The sequence below is a fragment of the Vitis vinifera genome, chromosome 12, assembly GCF_030704535.1.
Source record: "Vitis vinifera cultivar Pinot Noir 40024 chromosome 12, ASM3070453v1".
NCBI lineage: Eukaryota > Viridiplantae > Streptophyta > Magnoliopsida > Vitales > Vitaceae > Vitis > Vitis vinifera.
Window position 1 is genome coordinate 14,866,264 of NC_081816.1, and position 19,761 is coordinate 14,886,024.

Consider the following 19,761-nt stretch of genomic DNA (forward strand, 5'->3'; position numbering starts at 1 on the left):
TCTCTTATTTCCTTTTCTTTTGGGTGGATATTCCCCCACCTCTTTCATTCTACTTCCTATTGAGATTGAGACCTATAAAGCATGACATGATGTAACATATTAAGATTCTTTCATAAATTTATTTATCTATGTTTCTTAGTTTCCTATTTATTATCCCATAATGCATCAATTGGTTATAGCTTGGGTGAATTAGAAGCTGCCTAAAAGATCCAATTCATGAGTTCTTTATAAAGTGATGAGTAGTCCACAATTGATTCATTGATTTGGGCAATCCATTTAAGACTATAGTGCATGCTAGGAACCTTAAATTTCTCCATTCCTTGTTCTTGGATCTCGTAGGGTGCATGCCTCTATCCTCAGGGATCTCTCAAAATGGAAATAAATGGTTTCAAAAACCGTTTTAGAAAAAGATCTAGAGATTTGAAAATCATACCTAGATCTATATCTTCCCAAATCAATTCCTAGCAATGAAAAACATGCCTAAAGGTCTTGTACACCTAAGATATTTCGTCCGATGACTCAAACCACTATATCGACACTCCAAAGTGTGGGCTTTGGAAGGTAGAATCTTAGGTTGTGTGTGTGTTTGTGTGTGTGTGTGTGGTGGTGGTGGAAAACGACTCTTACACCAAAAAATGATGGAAACCTTAACCCCTAAAGGGTATTTATAGGATTCCCCTACTAGGCTTAAGTGACTTGAGGCCATCAAAGCTTAATTCATTTAATCTAGCACAAAAAAGGTCCTAATTGATTAATTAACCACATATAGCCATCTAATTAATCAATTAGCTCAATCTAGAGAACTTGTTCATTATCCTCTATGCAGCTTACATAATTACCAAAATGCCCTTATGCATAAGAATGAACCTAGAGCTAATCCAGCCCTCATAAATTATGTCATTATGATATATGAGCTTAGAGCAATGACTATTGCAACCCATAGGAGTATTGGCTCCCTTAGAATCCAATTCTGAAGTTGATTCAACATTCCACTAAAGAGAATCAATTGTACTCTAATACCCTATGTAAATAACAATAAGACAAAACTCGAGTCTGTGACCTATTATCTACTACATGTAGACCTCTCATGAATTAGTGTTTGTAATCTAATAAAGTAGTGTTATCAACTATCATGATTGCCTCTCAAATCCTTGACTTACAAATCCCATTTATTATTAGATCAACTAATATACTATAGTTTTGAGGAGCATAGGTCAAATTCTACTAAAGGAAGTACTATGGCCATAGATTTCATAATTATATGTCCTTTGGATCACCTAAGGGGATAGATGTCTCAATCCCATGAGGTATCATGGTGCCTTTATTAAGAATACATATTCCCATCAACTTCCTTCAATAGTGACCCAATCCATAAGCATATATGACTACTTTAGGGTCTCACATAGGTCAAAGCCTCCTGTTGATTTCAGTGCATGCTCAATATCGTCTTAAGGTTTAGAGTCTATGCAATATAGTAGTTTGGTGAATTATGACAATTGATAGCCTTATGTCATGATTTATCATAGGTTCTATCTAGTGTGCATCATATACCCCAATGCACTCACCATGGGTAACCCATCCTAATGGTCAAGACAAGTCATCCCTCCAATTAGGAGATGGTACATTATAGCCTCTACTAGATTGCCCAAATCCATTAACTAACTGTAGACAAATTATCTACTTACAAGGAAACCATGACTTTTATCCTCTATGAAACTTCTAATGCACCTAAGTAGTGAATAATGTAAGAGATATGGGTTAAATCCTCAAATCAATGTTGATGCATAAAATGGATAGCAAAGGGATAGTCAAGTTTTTTTTTTTTTACTTCATGTCTTAATTTTAGGGGCTCAATCTCAATAAACTCTCACTAGCCCCCAAAAGCATACTAACCACTACAAAAAGAATTTGTTCTTAGTCATATCGTCTCTCTGTAATATCTCACTAGGCTTGGTGGTACTTCATTTCTATGTGTTTTCTCTTCCAATGACACTTTAGTTCTTTAGACTATGCCACCAACCTATTGTTATTAAAAACAAGATATTGGATGATATAACCAAGGGAACTACCCTTAGTTCCTATAAGGAACATCTTAAGCCATCCAACTTCCTTTGTTGCTTTAGAAGTAACAAAAACCATTTAGAGTATACACATACCTAGAGATAAACCTGTGAGAGTCCTCATCAAACTGAAAGTCTAATTCCTAATACCCAAGGAGTACTAATTCATTGTAAGACTCACAAGGATATATCCCTTTATTCTCCAAAGATACTTGAATATATGTTTAACATTCGCCCAAGACTCTAATCATGGATGAGATTGATATCTACTTACCATTCTTACAGCAAGGTAAATATCTAGCCTAGAACATAGCATCACATACTTAAGGTTACCCATTACAGAGGCATATGATTCTGCATGAATGAGATCTCTCTCCTAAGATGTTTAAGGACATTGATCCTAAGAAAGACAACTCCAAAACCAAATGGTAGTAAACCCTTTTTGGAGTTCTGCATCATGTAGTTGATCAAATATTCATCAATGTAGGTGATATAACTTAATTTTCCTATTCCTGTAGTCTTAAAGGAACTTAAACCTAAGAACATATTGCTTCTCTTCTAGATTTTCGTCTGTAACTAAGTAGACAAATAGATCTTAATTCATGAAAATATCTTAACATCATTCAAAAATGAGTAGTTTGACATCTACCTACAAGATGTAAGAGCATTACCATGCTTCCATGTGCCTTCTTGTACAAACAAGACTCTTTGCTATGAAAATGTCTAGTTGATGCATCTCATAAATGAGATGCATTACAATGGATAGGAGTATTCTGATGGATTTGAGTATGGATATTGCTAAAAAGGTTTTCCATAGTTGAACTAAAGTTTCAAACTATAACCTTTAGCTACAAACTAGCTACATAAAACTTAGGTTTCCATAATCTACTCCTTTGTTCCTCTTGTAGACCAACTGATTACTACCAAAAAGTGCTATTTTGTAGACCTAATTATAATGGCTTTAAGCACCTTTGAGTAGTAATCATATTCATTTAACCCAATTAATTCATTAAGATCCTTAGTAATTGGTTTTAACCATTTTGTGGCAAGTTTACATGTTTTTATCAGCTTATGAATCAATTCAAGCATGCCAAATGATGGAGGAGCTACTTGGACAAGTTATGGCAAAGCTTTTGGAAGCTCAAATTCATGAAGAACCAAGCTTTGGAGCTACATAGCCCTTTGCCAAAGTCGTTCAAAGTATGCAAAGTGAAGCAAAGAGGAAAAGCAAGCAAAGAGGAAAACAGAGGACAGCAGCTGCAGTCTTCTTTCGCACTTTTGGAGCACTTCCCGAAGTCCATTTTTTACATACTATATACCATTTCAAATCTCTGGAAGTCAAGAATCCAACGCTTCAAACCGTGCACGATTTGGAGTTGAAATGAGGAAGATATGGCCTTCGGAAGCCAACTGCTCCAGGTTATGCGAAAATTTCGCATTCCACAAGGTGTTATGCGAAATTCGCATAACATTCGCATAACATTCGCATAACTCATGCGTGTTGCAAATTTTGCTCTGTTTTTGCCGACTCCACTTTAGATATTTTCCTTTGTATTTTGTGATGTAATTTCCTTTCTTATCCTTGTAACTAACCAATCACAAGCTTTTGCTTTTGTAAAGACTATATAAGGGGTGGAAATCACCTCTTGAAGAGATAGACGCATATATACAGAGACGGAGCCTTGCTCTGTTTTTTTCTCTTCTCCTGTTCTTTCCCGTTTCTATTTTCTTATTAGCCAAACAGCCTCTAAGGGCTTTTCCTCAGAGGATGAGTGGCTAAAACTTTTAGTTTCTCAAAGTATGGATGTTATGTGATGACTTGGATGCAATCCCATGGAAATCTCTCGCACCCGGAAGGTAAGGTAGTCGTTTTTCATTAAAGGTTCATTAATGCAAAGTTTGGTTTTTATTTCCTTTGGACAACTTCCAACGACCAATACTTGATAAGCTTTTGGATTTCTATCCATTAGTTATCTCCTACGAGCTATTGGAAGGTGAGGTTTTCAATTCCAAGTTTTGCATTAATCCATTAGAACCAATTTCAATGGCCATTGAAAGGTGAGTTTATCACTTGGAATGACTTTGAGTTGCCAATATTTGGTAAGCTTTTGGCTTTAGACCATTAGTTATCTCTTACGAGCCATTCAAAGGAAGTCTAAAGTGAATAACCATTGATGAAATTCACTACCATATGTTTTGCCATTTTAAAGGATTAAAACTTGATTTGCTAAATCCATACCGGTTCGGGAAGCAAGCATCACCATAGTTGCAACCCCAACGCGAGGAGCCTATCCTAAGATTTCCAATTTGCATAAGAGCCAGAGCATAGCTATCCTATCTTTGAGAAACTTGTTTTTACACCCTTTCATTTTAGTCTTTAATGTTAGCTTAGATTAGTTTAAATCTTTCTAAAACAATTACATCTTCTTTTTAAGCTAACATCCATAAGAAAATCACCTATTTTCCTAATTTGAATATCACTTGTGTTTGCGAAAACCCTTCCCAGTGAACGATCCTAGAACCACTATGCTATAGTAGCTTGGCTACTTTAGTAATAGTATTTAAGGTATAAATTTTGTTGATACGCCTTTAAAGCTAAGCTACCATGAGTCGCATCACCAACTTACACCTATGGATTTTACCTCTTTAGGTGCTTCTACAAGAACCCAAACTTCGTTAGAATACAAAGATTCTAATTATCCTCTCATAGCTCTTTGCTAAGAATGAGCACAAAAATCACTCATACTTCATCATAATCTGTGGGATATAAACCTCTAAGTATGATGATCAGGTACTGTTGTATTAGAAATCATAGGAATGGTATGTCTCTATCCTTTTGGATCCATAGTATCTTGTGCAAAAGTGAGACTATCTTATAATGTATCATTCAATCTATATCACTTTTTGCCTCATTTCTTATCATATAGTCTTCATAAAAAATCTAACATTTGTATCAATAAACACCTTATGATGATTCTGACTGTAAAGGTAATAACCCATAAAATCCTCTTGGATATCTCATAAACTGATATATCTCTTAAAGAAAAAGAGGTATTACATAATCTGTAAGACATATCCCTAAAAGAATTTGGGAAATAATAAAAATTCTATACATGATCACTATTGTCCATCAAAGTTTGATATCTTCTTTTCACCTCTCCAATTTGTAATGGAGACCTTGGTACACGTTAATGGGAAATAATCTCGTGCTCCAACGAAAAGACTCAAACTTACTAAGTGTACCACCTCGATCTAATTAAAGTGCTTGATATGTTTACTTATAGGTTATCCAATTCTACTTTAGATTAAAAGAATTTATCCAAGGCATTGGACTTCCTATACACATGCATATCTAAACCTAGAGTACTCATCAGTAAAAGTGATGAACATATCTAAACCAAGAGTACTCATCAGTAAAAGTGATGAAATATTCATACCCTCCCCATGCATGGACACTAAAAGTTCCATTCATGCCAGTATGCACTAACTCCAAACATTTCATGGCTCTAGTCCTCTTAGTCATTTTACCATCTATATAGGTTATACAAACTCGAAGATTTTCTTATATCAAAGAGTCTAGACTTGACCAGTCTTTGGATCCTATTTAGATTAATATAACCTAGGTCTAGATACCAAATGTTTAATTAGTACTAAGTTCAATCCTAAGATTTGACTATTCTCATTACTTGGTAAAGTGATATGGAATACATATAAAAGAAAAAAATATTACTTCCCATTAACCTGCACAACTATCCTTACAATTGAAGTTAAGCTAAGTATAATTTCATCCTTTAACCTTCTCACTTGTTAAATACCTTGTAAAGACTTACAAACAGTAGGCTTGGAAACTATTCACCATAAACGGTAAATCCACTACTAAATATTCAATAGCGACAAAATGATATATACTTTCCTTTTTTCCTTAGATGAATGAGGCATTCCTTTTCTAGTGTCCTAAAAGTCACAAAGGAATTAACTAACCTTGAGCTTACTTTCTTATTCCTTTTCCTGAACTTTCCTTATTTAGTGTTATTGTTATTCTTCTTAGTAGAAGATCTTGAAACAACTTTGACTCCCATATGAACACCCTTGTGTTCTTTGAGAATCCCCTTAACCATTCTAAATGAAACTGGCAAGGTTTAAGATCATATGAACTTTGGTGTTCACAATAGTTCTAAGGGTAGCTTGTCTAAGTTGACATATCCTCATCACCAAATATCAAAATCCTCTAGCTTGTGGATTAGAAAGAAAATATCAAAATCCTTGGTAATAGGCATGCATTGCTATTGCAACACATTATCCAAAGATCCAAGTATTAGATACTTGGTTTTTTTATCCATTTAATACCACCTTGATATACCACTCTTTCATTTTGCTAGTTTAGTTCGTAAGGAATAGCTAGTTGTACCTAAACTAGCTTCTATACAATTAATTACTATATTTAGAATAAAATTAAGTTCAAATGATTAGTTGAGCTTGGTCCAAAGTGAGAAAAAGAGTGATAATAAATAACCCAAATGATATCTGTAACAAAGAATAAAACCATTCATATGAGATAGTTAAGCATTCAAGGCAATTGATAATTAATTTAGCAAAAATGTAGTACTTTCAAACTACATATCCTTTTGCAAAGTATCCTACTATCATAAGAATCAAGCCTCCAATGGGCAAGTCATAATCTTATTACTAGTTAGAGACCCTCTTAGATTGATCTCACTACCTTAACCATGAAATGTATCTAAAGGCAAGATCAACACGGACTATGCAAGTGAGGCATAGATTATGCAAGTGGGATTGTGGTGGGTGATTCAACCACTTCATATCCAATAATAAATGTATAACCATCATCCTTGAACTATCAATGTCACCAAGTAAGGAACCCCACCAGTGGAGTGGTTGCTCCCATTATAAACATGTTTAATCTCATCCTAATGGAGACTCCATATCCTTTGATTCCTTTGGCTAAAGCCCTCTCCCACTTAATCTTTTAAGATAGATAAAAGCATTTTAAATCATTAGTAATTACCTTAATGAATAAATTATCTATTTTGAGAATTTTTTTAAAATATTATTTCCAAATTGGAAAGCAAGTGTAATAGGAGAATCTCAATCATGAAAATTTTAAATTTTCATGAGAGTGTTTTTCAAAATAAATTTTGATAAAATATCTACTCTCAAAATTTTAAAACTATTTTCATAAAGTTATCCTTTTATACACAATTATAATTAATAAATATTTTATGTAGAAAATGTTTCAAATAAATTTATTTCTATCAAATTACTAAGCCTTTTGGTAATAATCTTTTAATGATAAATTATCTCGCATTCTCCAAGAAAGGAACTTTAGCTTCTCACATTCAAAATTCCTCACAAATTTACTTTCCTTGTCCTTACACCTTTCCAATCTAAAAAATATTCTCATGGAAACTTCATAAAATTTATTTCATTAAATACTATCAAAATCACAACCTTTTTAGTAATTCCTTAATTGATAAAATATTTTCTATGAAAAACTTTCAAAAATGTTTATGTCCTTAAAAGGAATTAAACAATCCATTGTGGAAAGTATTTTCAAATTTTTTTTATACCTCCATTAAATTACTAAAAGTTTCCAAAAATATTTTAGCAAACCCTTCTTATCATAAACTCTCTATCATGAGATTTTCCAAATTCATTATTTATCTTTTAAACTAGAACTCCTATGTTAAAACAATTGCTCTCTTATTCCTTATCCTTGAACTATCCATATCCAAATTGAACGGTTTCCTTCTTCTCTAAGGGGAAGATCTTGGAAAACCACCTATCCACAATCAAGTAAATAGTTTCAAAAGGGATATCATTCTCATTAGCAACAACCAATTTAAATACATAATCTTAGAAAAAACTTCTCATAAAAATTTACTAAGAAGACCAAAATACAATTTTTTTTTTTTTAGATTTGAAAATTTATTTCGGTAAAATTTTTAATTATAAATTATCAATATTGAATTTCCAAAATTAACTTATTTTCTTTAAATTAGAATCTTGTGAAAAATAAGAAAAATATTATTTTAAAAAGAATTAGAGAAACAAGAGCTTTTTTTTTTTAAAAAAAAAAAATTATTCTTAGAGATCTCAAAGATTTGATAAGATTTTAAGTAAAATTAAAATCTTTAAGAATTAATTTTAAAAATGAAAGAAAACTCTTCATAAATTTTTTTAAAAAATATTTATGAAAAATAGTTTTTAAAAACAATTTTTTAAATTTGTTTTATGATGTTTTATATAACAAAAATCTATTTTCGAACCTGAAATATCTTTAACCCGTTTTTAATATTTTTAAAAATATTTGTTATATCTAGTACTTTATTTTTAATTATTTTATATATTTTTAAAATTATTTTTTAAAACAAGCCTAAAAAAAATAACTGAAAATATTATAAAATAGTTTTTAGTTGTCAAATATATTTTTTTATTTTTATTTTTGTTGTGTAGAACAAAAATCTGTTTTTGAGAACAAAAATCTGTTTTTCAAAACAATTGCCCAACAAGCTTACTCTCTCTCTCTCTCTCTCTCTCTTCTTTTGTTTGTTTTTTGGGTTTGCAAGGTAGACCATTTTATTAAAGTAAATTATTTGAAAATAAGTCTTTTATTTTTTCAGAATAGACTTTTCAGAAACTTTCACAATTTTTGTACTAATTTTCCATGTCATAGTTGTGGGAGCCTTTGTTTTTAGGTGTTCCCCTTACGTTTACTCATCCTCTAAGGCCATGTTTGGAAACCCCAAATCAGAAAAAGCCTTTTCTTCTTTCACTTCCAGCTTGGCTATTATGTAGCCATTGTAGCTCACGCGTGAGTAATGGTAAAATCCAAAAAAACCGTGTATACGACTCGTGAGTATATGCGCATGCTCCAACCAAACAGAGCTTCCAAACAAACAAAAAAGGCTTCTCCATACAATGCAGTCCTCTGAAAAAGAGAGAAAAAAAAAACGTTAATTAATTAATGAATTAAAGAAGGAAAATTGATCATTCACGGACTCTTATATGATTTACAAACTGCAGCAACTAGATTCTCTTTCTTTCTGGTCAGGCAAACAACCGCATTTAATTGAGTTTCAGTGTCTCCCTCCCATTATTCATCACGGGCTGCTAAAAAACATCCGTTTAAAACCCAATTTATTATAAGAGAAACTGACTCTTGCTACTAAAACTACATTCAAGATAAGCTCGGTGTAAAATTCTTCAAAGGCTTCTGTAATCAACAGTGCACCGAAGGTCACTGTTTTCCTATGCTTTCTTTCTTGCTTCTCTTATTTTTTGTTGAGCCCCAAGTGGGTTTTGGTCCAGTCTTCCCCTGTTTTTTCCTGTGATGTTGACAAGAACCCCACGTTGGGGCAGTTTGGGTTCTGTAACACTTCATTGGACACGCCGCAAGGGTCGCAGATTTGGTGAAGAGGCTGACATTGGAGGAGAAGATTGGGTTCTTGGTGAACAGTGCTTCCCGTGTCAGCAGGCTTGGGATTCCCAAGTATGAGTGGTGGTCTCAGGCGTTACATGGAGTTTCTTATGTGGGTCCAGGGACACATTTCAACAGTGTCGTCCCTGGAGCCAGCAGCTTTCCTCAGGTTATCCTCCCTGCGGCCTCTTTCTATGCATCTCTCTTTGAAGCCATTGGAAAGGTAACCTTTACTAGTATTTCTCTCCTCTCCCTGTTTTCCTCTCACTTCATCCAATGTTTGATCTTCCAGATAATGAGTTTTTGATTCAAAAACTTGATTTTGGATATGGGTTTTCGATAGTAGAAATTGCATATGAGCACATTTGCTTGCTTCCACAATTGGATTCAGTAATGGGGTTGGATTTATATTTGCATTTTGGGGTATTTTTTGGTGGGGGACAAAGATTGTAAGTAAATTTATGAGGTTGAGAAAGGTATGCTATATATTCAGTTCTGTTTCCATCTTTAGAAAAAAGGAGCCCCTGATCACATGAACAAGACAAGGAGGTCTAGTCTTCGATTATATCCATGTCTTTGTGTACCATAAACAATTACTACATCAAGTGGCTACCATATTTTGCGTTCTTTATTCATTTCTTTATAGTTAATGGGTTCTATTCGGATAAGCTTTTTACATGATGATCCTTGGCTCGGCCAATTGGGAACTTTTTGGATTAGATTTTGACTGTCTTTGTTGTTTGTGGATTTCGATTATGCTTATGCTATTATTGTTGTCTTAAGGACTTGGATTGTGGTTTTGCTCTGTTCACCCCTGTATCTTAAATTTGATTCACTAGTGAAACAGATTATCAAATAATAAAAAAATCTGAGGATTTTTCTCAAATTGATTGAAATAATTGTTTAGATGTAGTAGCTGAAGCCATAGTTATTGGGCTCGAAATTATGTATTTCTGCCGTTTCCAGGCAATTTTCTACTCCAGAGATGTATATCATCTTTTAATGGTTGGTCACAGGAAGTAGGTGGAATTTTAAATTTACCTGAAAACTTCCACCTGCAACAGGACTTTTGTGGATGACTTCCAGCTTCATTTGCAAAACGTATGAAGTAGACAATTTCCCAACATTAATGGGATGCTGTACTGTATAATGTGCTGGAAAATCTAATACCCAGATCTTTTGAAGTTAATTACAGCTAATTTTTATCTGTTTAATGGCTTGAAAGATGATATCAGTGGTCATGAGCAGGTGGTTTCCACTGAAGCCAGAGCAATGTACAATGTTGGATTAGCAGGGTTGACATTTTGGTCCCCAAACGTCAACATATTCCAAGACCCCAGATGGGGAAGAGGCCAGGAGACTCCAGGAGAGGACCCACTGCTTTCAAGCAAGTATGCATCAGGTTATGTCAGAGGCCTGCAACAAAGCGATGATGGTAGCCCTGACCGGCTTAAGGTTGCTGCTTGCTGCAAACACTATACTGCCTATGATTTGGATAATTGGAAAGGAGTTGATTTTTCGTGATTTATTATAAATTTTTGGTTGAATAGGAAAAAAATTAAAATATTTGACTTTTTCTAAATAGAAAAAATAACATATTGATTTTTCTTTATTTTTTCATATTTAATAGAAATAAGATATTATAAAAATAAATAATTTAATCCTTAATACTATTACACTATTTAGTTCTAATTTCTATTTGAAAAAAAAAAAAAACACAAGATGCACTATTTTAGGAAGTGATCATTTACAATATAAATAATAAGTAGAATTTCTTAAATAGATTATTGTTGGCCTTATAGTTGAGGCTAGTAAGGTTTATTACACCGGTTTATTCTAGTTGCCAATTGCCTTACTTCATTATTAAGATAAATCATTCCATTCTTTGTTATCCGGTAATTTCTCGAGTGGGGTTTTGGTTTAGAAGTTCATTTATGAAAGGAAGTTGAAATTTGAAAGGATTTAAGTCAAGAAAAGATTAACTAAGGTGGAAAATTTTGACTTTATTTTGATTGAAAAATTCTTTTTTGTTTTTTTTCTTTTTTCCTTTTCGATCTTTAGTTTTTGGAACACTCAAATCCAACTTCTTACTCAAAATCAATTTAAAAAGTTTCTTGTATTTATTGACTAAAAATATATCAAACCACCTTAATTTCATAACAATTCAATTGACCACAAATTAACAAAGTTGTTTTAAAGAAAAATTGAATAAAACTAAGATACGAATGACCCAAAATTTTAGTAAGAGGATGTTTGTTTTTTTAGTTTTTTTTACTGAAAACAATTTATTTTTTATAAGTGTTTTATTATTATTATTATTATTATTATTATTATTATTATTATTATTATTAATTTTTTCATGATTTATTATAAATTTTTGGTTGAATAGAAAAAAATTAAAATATTTGACTTTTTCTAAATAAAAAAAGTAACATATTGATTTTTCTTTATTTTTTAATGTTTAATAGAAATAAAATATTATAAAAATAAATAATTTAATCCTTAATACTATTAAACACTATTTAGTTTTAATTTCTATTTAAAATTAAATAAATAAATAAATAACACAAGATGCTCTATTTTAGGAAGTGATCATTTACAATATAAATAATAAGTAGAATTTCTTAAATAGATTATTGTTGGCCTTATAGTTGAGGCTAGTAAGGTTTATTACACCGGTTTAGTCTAGTTGCTAATTGCCTTACTCCATTATTAAGATAAATCATTCAATTCTTTGTTATTCGGTAATTTCTCGAGTGGGGTTTTGGTTTAGAAGTTCATTTATGAAAGGAAGTTGAAATTTGAAAGGATTTAAGTCAAGAAAAGATTAACTAACCAAAAAAGAACATTATTATACACCTTTTCAATAACGGTTAATCTTTAATATTGAAAGCAAGTTTTGAAGTTAATATTTGAAATAAATTCACTAGTAATGATTGATAATCTACTGGATAATCAATCGTTATTATGAATATCAAAGATAAGATTAATTTGAAATGTTAAAGTTTTATAGGACATTTGTTTTTTTTGTTTTATTGGTTGTTGAAAATAATTTGTTTTCAGATTTTAAATATTTTTTTTTTAATTTTTATTTAATTTATTACTTATTCTTAAATATTTTTCATTGAATAAATTAAACCAAAATATTTATTTTTCTTTTAATGAAAAAAGTAACATTTTTAAACCCACACAAAAATCTGAACCCCCAATCCTTGTCATCATAACGAGTCTCCCCATTATTTCATCACTTTACTTGAACCACCACCTTCTTTCTCTTCTTCCACGGCTTCAACTTCAATAACCTTTAAAATAATTTCTATTATTTTAAAATTTTTAGAAATATGTTAAATTATTTTTTATCAAATAAGAATTAATTTTAAAATTATTTTTCTTAATACATTAAGATGTTGATTTTTAGCATATAAAAGACAAACAACTTAATACTCGATAAAAATAAAATATTAAAAAATAAACAATTTAATACTTAATAATATTAAGTACTATTTAGTTTTAAGTTAAGTTCCATTGGAATTAAGTTAAAAAAAAAAAAAAAATCCAACACCTCAACGAATGTTTAATCATTTTAAAAAGAAATGCAATGATAAATCCTTGGTCCATTTAATATTAAACATTTATGTGTTAAGCTAGAACAATTAAAAGCTAGAACAATCCTTGGTCCATTTAATATTGCAAGGATTCAATCATCTTTACCATCTATGATTGTCCTATGTACAAAGAGGGTAACAACCAAATTCCTAAGGATAGGTTTGGTTTTGGAAAGCACTAAAAAAAAAAAATCAGAGAAAATAATTTTCTTATATTTGATTTCACTATGAAAAATACAAAATAAAATAAAAACATATTTAAAATTAATTAGAAATTTAAGTATTTTAAAATTATTTAATTTTTATATAATGAAGGAAAATTAGTAAAATAGGTTTGAAATAACATATCAAAATAATTTATTGGCTTAAATTTTTTTTTATTCTATTTTCTTTCATTTTTTCTTTACTCTATTTTTTTCTCTTTATTTTCTTCTCCTTACATTTTCTCTTAAATTTTATGGGACCAAATATAGCCTAAGGGAATTCCGACACAAGGTTATAAACATTCTATAAGCACATAATAACATTACCGCTAATGTGTGGCTGGAAACAACCCACTTGCCTTCATTTCAACCTAACTACATAAACCTTAATGCAAATACTGGTGGCATATGCAAAATGAAGTAAGGGACACTCATCATTCACATGCAAAGGAAACCTAAGGGTTGTTTAAGTTAATAACATCTTATTTGCACCTCTTTGACTGAGATATAAAAGGTTGGGAGGCTAATTTTGATAAGTTTTTCTTCTCTTTTTCTTTATCCTATATGAAATTTTTTAGGCTATAACATAAAGCTAGTAAGGTTGAAGCTAGAATAGGTAACTCTAAGTTAGCGAATCTTGGTAATTTTCATCACAAGTAGGAAAGATTTTAGTTTAAAACTTATAAAATCCTATGACAAAGTTGTATTAATCCTTATGAAGGAAGAGATATATCTTTTATTAATCCTTATGAATTATGATATTAATGGGTAGTTATACTCAATGGAGTTAATATGTTAAAATTCAAAGTTGGTGACTGTTTGATGAAGTTATTAAATATATGAATAAGATGCATTGTGGGTTGTGGGTCATGTGCTGGACTTTGTGATACATATATACAAATAATCATGGTTTGAAATGTTACGAAATTTCAGTGATATTTCGCTTATGTCGGTCGACAGATCGATAAGTTCAAACATAGGCCAAAAGGCTTGGGTTGAACCTTGGTTACCACTAGGCCAAGTCCACGTTTATAAAATATATGTTTACAATAAATATATTGAAGTTCATTATTAAAAAAAATTAATTCTAATTATTTTATTTTATATTTTATATTAATTGATTAATGAAAGTATAAAAATCATTATTATAATTTTCTTAACAAGTCTTTTTTTTATATCATTTATATGATAATTAAATATAAAAATATAAATATTTTAAAAATTATATATGTATCATCATTTATAATGCATTTGAATTAAATAAATTATAGTTTTAATATTAAATGTATTATCATTTATCTCATTAATCCTATTTTGAAAAACACTATCACTTCACATTTAAATTTTTTATATTTATCATTTTAATTTTATTTAATTTCGAATGTTTTTATTTTAAAATATTAAAAATACAAATTTATTCAAAAAAAATACTAAGATATATCAATAATAATAATGAATTTCTAATATTTTATAAATTAAAATTAATTTGATAAGATAAATAATTAATTATTAAGACCGATATATCCCTTTTTACCGATATTTTTCTCCTTAACCATACGTATATCAATTACACTTATAAAATAACTTTAATGTGTGTATTTTTACTTATTTTATCATTTTTTTTGAGTTTTTCCAAATAATTCCATGAATTTTGCATAATTTTCGTCTCAGCCATATTTTTGTCAAAATCTCCATCAATATTTTTCCAATATATTTGTGTTTATTAATATTTCAAACCATGCAAATAACTAACTCCAGCATAAGACTCATGCATAAACAACATTGTAAATGGTGAGTATTGTAGATGGTGCTTTAGGGCACAGGAAATGGTGAATCCTGCATTGGTATTGAACGTGACTAAGAATTAGAAAAAACAAGAAAAAAATAGAGATTGACACCAAGGAAAGGTTGGCCTTATAATTTAAGGAGGCATGATTGTTGGGTGAGAGCCCTTAGAAAAAAAAAAAAAAAAAAAACTGATTTTAGCATTGCTTTAGGTGCACTTGTGAATGAATGAAGGAGCAATAGTTCTTGGGTAAGAGCTGACTCGTGCCCAATTGGTGTCTCAGCTGATTTGTGTTCAGCTGGTGCTCCTTGATTGAGGAAGTGATCAACAAAATTTATACCTATAACACCATATACTAGGGTAGCAAATACAAAGCTACTATAGTATAGTGGCTCTAAGATCGTTCACTGGGAATGATGAATAAGCAATCAAGGATACCAATTCCAAGTGAATTGGTCTTGTTTCATTTCACGGTTAGCTTAAGAAGTAAAACACAAAGTTTGATTGGTAAAGGTTTAGACTTAAACTAACTAACTTAACAGAAGTTTGGAATAATTTAGGAAGAAAAGCATTCCTTGGAGATTTAGGTTCACTGGGGTGGTTCCTCATGCAAAAGACATAGCCCCGGTCAGATGGTTCATTTCCTCACATTAGAGATTCAACTTAAAGTCAATTCTCTAATCGGTGATGTACAGAGACTCCTTCAATTAGATTTCACTTTAATTCTCTCACTGATACAACTTGCAATGGTTCATGCCTCTCACGAGCACTTACCATTCAAGGTGATCTTTAACCTTGGATTCCCCTTCACAAACTCGCAAGAGATAACTAATGGATGTCTCCTAGGAGTCCAAAAGCTTACCAAGTGTTGGTAATTCCAGAAAATCCTACCTTGAAGTCACCTACCAGAGGCTCGCAAGGGGTAAACTAGTGCATTTCCACGGTTGGAAATCACTTGCCTTACCAAGTGTTGGCCTAGGTGACTCCAAGATGTTTTAAGTTAACTAAAAACATTGAAATCACTAAAGGATTTCACTTCCTCTTCATTACTAGCTAAAACCACAAAGCTTTGCATTCTTGCACTTGGAACCTTCCCCGGCAACCTTAGCTCCAAGGAATTGGAGGTTTAGTTACTCATTCTCTGGGGAAAACTCCTCAGAGAATTCATAACTTAGAAATAAAATGAAAATACAAAGTGAGAAGGTAAGGCAGTAGAAAGAAAAGACTTTACTTGCTTACCAAATGGTTACAGAAGGAACTCCTCCCTGAGAACATGCTCCCGAGAGGTATATATATCAAAACAATATAAAACTAATTGTTACATAGATATTTGGTCTTTTTACTAACTTAAAAACTAAGGAATCATGTAATTGGTGGTTTACAAGGAGTATTTTGGAATTTAGACAACAAAAATCTAATGGAAAATATCTCCCAATGTCGGTAGCAAGCTTCGGGAGGCTTCAGGAGCCATTTCGCAGGAGTAAAATGGTGTCTGCGAAATTTCGCAGACACCCAAGAGGGCTGCGAAATATTTTCGTAACACCAAGCTATCTTCACCTGGCTGCAAAGTTGGCTTCCATCTTGAAGTTTCCAGCTCCCTTCTCGCGGCATGGTTCGTGCATCGTCAGAAGGAGAAACACCTTACTGTACAAAAGTGCTGCGAAATTCTCGCAACAAAAGGCTGATTCCGCAACACTTTAGAGTGATTGACTTGTAATGGCTGCAACTTCTTCGTTTCAACTCCGAATCGTGCACCGTTTGAAGCATTGGATTGTTGACTTCCTGAGCTTTGAAATGGTATATAGCTTGCATCATTTGGACTTCAGAAAGTGCTCCAAAAGTGGCTGCTACGACTGTCATCAAGAATAGGCTTCATGACAGATTCTCTTTGCTTTTTCTCCTTGCAATCCGGATTCACTCTTGGCAATTGAATTCTAAGCTTTGCCCAAGATTCCTCATAGCTCTCCTCATTCTTGACTTGCTTTGGTGATCAAAATACTAACAAAAACACCAAAACTTGCACAAAGTGATCAAAATTGCTTTAAAGGATCCTTAACATGCCAATTGAGTTAAAAGGCCTAAACTACTACTCAAAAGTGTTAAAAAGGATTAATTAAAGGCTATCAAATAGCACTTTTTGAGTAGTAATCACTCCCCCCAACCGACATATTGCTAGTCCCTTAGCAATATAGGAGAGAAAATAAAAAATAAATAGCAAACTAATCTAAAATTTACAACATCATGCTGAAAGGAAAATAATTCTCAAGTGGCATGATGATCTAATTCTCACATGAATCATTAAAGAAATACAAACCCAAATCTCAACAAGAGTCATAACACCTATGCTAACCACTGTCAATCAAGGGAGTGCATTATGCAAACTGAAGTTTTAAAATCATTTCACTTTCTAAGAACTAAACTTCAATCTTCCACAAAAATCTATGTGTATTGGCTCCTTAGGTTCCGAGAATAATATGCTACTAATCTCACCCCCCAACCTATCTCTTTTCAACACTTTAGCAAACTGACCAAAATCAATAAGAAAAGAACACACTTTCATTTTTTTTTTTTTTTTTTTTTTTCAAGGTAGCTTTATGGGGTACTCTTTCTGACTTGTCCATGTAATGGGGGTCCATCGATGACTCCCAACCAATTAAGGTTTAGGGCACCAAGTTTTAAGGATCTTTCAACCACTAACTCCTCGGATTTTTCCCCGGACTTTTAAGAATGAATTTCTAATACCCAAGCATCTACCATATGCTAGCTCTACCTATTCACCCTTGTAACGAGCATTGAGGTCGGTGTCTCCCAACCAATTAAGGCTTAGGGCACCAGGCTTAAAATATTTTCACCATATACCCCTCAGACCTTGCTCGGGTTTCAAGGCAAGCAAACAACTTTCTTTATTTCAAAGGCTCATTGGCCTTTTGCAGGGTGTTTCAATTTTTATCAAATGAGGTCAAATATACCAAGTCCCAAAATTATCCTAAGTCAAGAGGGAAATAGCTTTTCATGTTATAATCGGAAACTAATGTGCACAGTGTGTGGATAGCTTAAAGTGGAAGAACTAACTTCAATTTCAATAGAAGTTTCAACAATTGAACTACTTTAGTAAGCATAATCCATACTCTAAGTCAAGTGAAAAACAACAGTTCAATTTCTCTTGGTTTAATTTGAAAATTTTTCCTCAAAATTCATGGAGAATAGAGTAACATTAGTAAAAAGTAAAAACTACAACTAATTAACCAATATAATTGCAATACCAAAAAGGTTTAGACTACTTCCTTCCTCATACCCCCCAACCGAACTGAGCATTGTCCTCAATGTGATTTGAGTGACTGTAATAAAAGGGAGGAAGTGGTACCTCCTTGCTGATATCAAATTCGAATATTGATTGGGGAAAACCACATGTTTCAAAAAGAATAGAATATGTGAGAAAAGGAAATAAGTAGAACTTAATGCTAACTTTTAATAAGAAATAGTCAACTTGTATTACTTTGAGTTCATTTGATTACAATGCTAAGGACAAGTAACACAAGGAATCCCATATATAGTACCAAAATACTGGGATTTCATTTCAACTAAAACAAAACAAACATGCATAAAAACATAAACAGCAAATATATATAATGTCTGATGAGTGGGGTGATGGTGCTAGGCAGAAGGATCTGCCTCCTCAGTAGGTGGATCAGCTGGGGCTTCTGGCTCTGGAGCATGAGACTCTGAAGGCTGAGAGTGTGGCTCTGGTGGAGTATCAGTGGAGGGCTCTACAGCTTGTGGCAGATCGAAATGGACTTGAAGCTGCCTTAGGATGGCAGCTTGTTGAGCCTGAGAGGCTAACATCTGCTCCTGGCTTGCTTTGATGGCTGCCAACTCTTGAGCAAAATTGCTCTGGGAAGCTGTAAGAGTCTCCAATGCACGACACAGCTCTCGATACTCAGATATAGGGATGGCCATCCTCGGCTCAGCTGATGTGGATGGCTGTGATGGAGCAGGTGCAGCTGGTGAAGCTCGAGGGATGGCAAGAGTAGCAAGTGTTATACCTTCAGGTGCATGTCTTGGGGAGGCTCTCCTTGCTACTGGATGAGGCTGCCCAGGCTGATCAATTTTGTAGGCCGTCATATTATTCCATTTATCAAGGGTAAATGGCTCACGACAAATTCTCTTTCTTTCCTGCTGAGGCTCAGAGGGGTATCCGAGATGTTCCAAAACTTGGCATAGCAGCCGTGGGAAGAGGAGTGGAATGCAATCTGCTCTTTGAAGCTTCTTCTTGTGAACCTTTTCCTCAAAGTATAGAAGGGCTGCCATGATCAGATGATGAGGCCCAAAGAAGAATCCTTCTGACATCTTGTACAAGGCTTCCAGGAGAATTCCCCTTCTTTGGGTCCAATGCTGCAGGGGATAGATATTATGCCTCAAAAAGGCATCAATCAAAAACATAACTGGAGGTAGCTCCCCCCTCAGCAAATGTGATCGATTTGCAGCTCCTCTGGTTAGCGTGCGAACCATCTCTAACTCAGTAGGATTTGCCCAAGCTTTAAAATTGTCGAATTGGGTTGGCTCAAAAGGAATTTGCAGAGCTTCAGCAATATGTCTTGCTCCCAAAATACCATGTCTCCCATCAATAATAAAATGAATCAAGGTTGGATTTCTTACTTCTTTGGTTGTC